The sequence below is a fragment of the Physeter macrocephalus genome, chromosome 16 (assembly GCF_002837175.3).
Source record: "Physeter macrocephalus isolate SW-GA chromosome 16, ASM283717v5, whole genome shotgun sequence".
NCBI lineage: Eukaryota > Metazoa > Chordata > Mammalia > Artiodactyla > Physeteridae > Physeter > Physeter macrocephalus.
Genome location: NC_041229.1, coordinates 40,331,220 through 40,333,621, shown reverse-complemented (window position 1 = coordinate 40,333,621; position 2,402 = coordinate 40,331,220). Strand labels below are relative to the sequence as shown.

General features: G+C 41.1%; 1 protein-coding gene across 7 annotated transcripts in view; it reads left to right on the top strand.

The window, feature by feature from the left end:
- Positions 1-2,402, top strand: part of DEUP1 (deuterosome assembly protein 1) — a 110,729-nt gene that overhangs the window by 32,595 nt on the left and 75,732 nt on the right. The window lies entirely within an intron of this gene.

The window sequence follows — 2,402 nt, the reverse complement described above, 5'->3', positions numbered from 1 at the left end:
GGAGCGGCTGGGCCCGTGAGCCATGGCCGCTGAGCCTGCGCGCGTCCGGAGCCTGTGCTCCGCAACGGGAGAGGCCGCAGCAGAGGGAGGCCCGCATACCACTAAAAAAAAAAAAAAAACAGAAAGAACTTTTAAAAACCCACTTCTGTCTAGATGCAATCTCAGACAGTGGTTCCCTGCTAAAGGAAAAGTTCAGACCTAGGCTGGGTGACCTCTTGGTGGTGATATTACAAAATAGATCACAAACTTTGGCATGCACCAAGTGGCATGTACTTGCTACCTTTGTTATCAATGCAGAATCTGGGCTCTGTCCTAGATTTGCTGAATCTGATCAGTGGGATATGATAGATGATTCTCTCCAGAAATATTTGTGGAAGGTATGCAAACACTGAATGGGTAGTTGGACTAGATGGCTTGTAAAAGTCCTTCCACCTTGAAGTCTAATATTCTGACTTTTGCATATCATAGTCATAACCAGGAAATAAACACTTTATTCACTTATTTAACAATACGGATTGAGTAGCTCATATTATGCCACACTCTACTTTAGGCCTATATTTTAATTCCATTAGCACAGTACATTCCTATATGCCAAGGAGATAGTAAGGGAAAAAACTCATTCGTTGACTCTTCAGAGATTTTTTTGAGCATCTGCTATGTGCTGGAACACTGTGCTAAACCTTGGGGAGATGGTGATGAACAAGACTGATGTAGTCCTTTTTCTTTCAGAGTTTACACCAGCAGAAAAAAATAGACAAAACGTATTTACAGTAAAGGGTGATACATGTTGTTATGAAATAAAAATGGTGTGAAAACCATTCTTTTCGTTCTGTTGTTTTTCCCCACATCAGAACTCCAATCAAAATCCAATCAAGTTTTTTATAGAAGAATTAGTACTTCCTTTCCTCAGACTTGTTTTAGGTTTTAAGTAAAAATTGAGAGCCTTTGGGCCTTAGCCCAGGAATGTTAGAAGACTTAAGAATGGCATTTTGTACTTAAAACCTCTCTGGTGTCAAAACTGGTGAATCTGCTGTTGAATAAGCCAATCAAAGGGACATCCCTTGTTCAGGTTGACTCTGGGTATTTGAGAAAGGGATCCTGGAAATTCTGAGTTCTTTGAGTTCAAATAACTATTTCTAAACCTATTGCAACAGAGCTAATTTGTACTACATTTTTCAAGCAAGTTCTTATGCAAAACACCATGTCTTTTGCTGTGTGGTATACAGGAAGGAGCTTAATTAAGATGGGAAGCAGCCGTCTAGGATCTAGTTCTGGCTCTTCCATTAATTAATATGTGACCTTGATGTCGCTGGGCTTCAGTTTTTTAAAAATGCTAAATGATCCTTAATTAGCCCTAAAATTCTGATTTGGTGAAACTAAATGGAGGAAATGATGTCATTTTACACCTGCCTCTCCTGCCTTCCTCCCAGCTATGCAAATATATTGGAAGCCCTATCAGCACCATTGAATGGATACTGAAGTAACTTGCTTTTCTAATCTGGACATTTGTGTGTTCTTTAAGCTGAAGTCTGAGGCCTCAACATCTACCTGCTTATCCAGGCTGAATGACTGGATTTATACCAGGTCCTTGGGGAATGCTTCAGCTTCTATGAAGGAGAACCCTGCCCTGGGAGCACTTAGCAATCTCTCCAACTCTCGGTCTCTATAATTTTAGTTATCACCAAGCGTATTGTTTCAAACACAGTAGACCTTCCTAGACCCAAAATATTACCACTTTTCTGACTAATAGTATCCCCATTGTCTAAAATCTTACATTACTCTGCCCACACCTGCCCACTTAGATTCCTTCCAAAGAGACACCACCAGCCAGATCACACCAAGTTTCTCTCCAGAAGGAGCAGCAGTGTAGCCCAGATAGTACATTTGAATCTGGTCCTACCTAGCCTGGGCTTGTTCTTCTCTCCCTGGCAGGCACAGTTGAAGCCCCAGCTGACCTGCCATCAAACCTCCTCAACTTATGATAAGCACATAGGTATATGTATATTTACATGTAAGAGCATGGAATCATTTTTCATAATTAGAATTTTCCTTCAAATTAGCCCACTCTAAAATTTATTTATTTATTATTTTTAAACTAACTTTCTTTATTGTGACCTTATTTCTGATGTAATCCACACAATATTTTTTCATTTTAGGACTCCCTTGTCTAAGTCAAAACTTTTGGGTCAGGGAGATCCATGCGTTACCACCAGTACATAAGAGAAATGCAGGCAGTGACTTTATCAATATATTGCATTATATTATGGCAGCAACTGTACTTTTTTTTTTTTTTTTTGTGGTACGCGGACCTCACACTGTTGTGGCCTCTCCCGTTGCGGAGCACAGGCTCCGGACGCGCAGGCTCAGCGGCCATGGCTCACGGGCCCAGCCGCTCCGCGGCA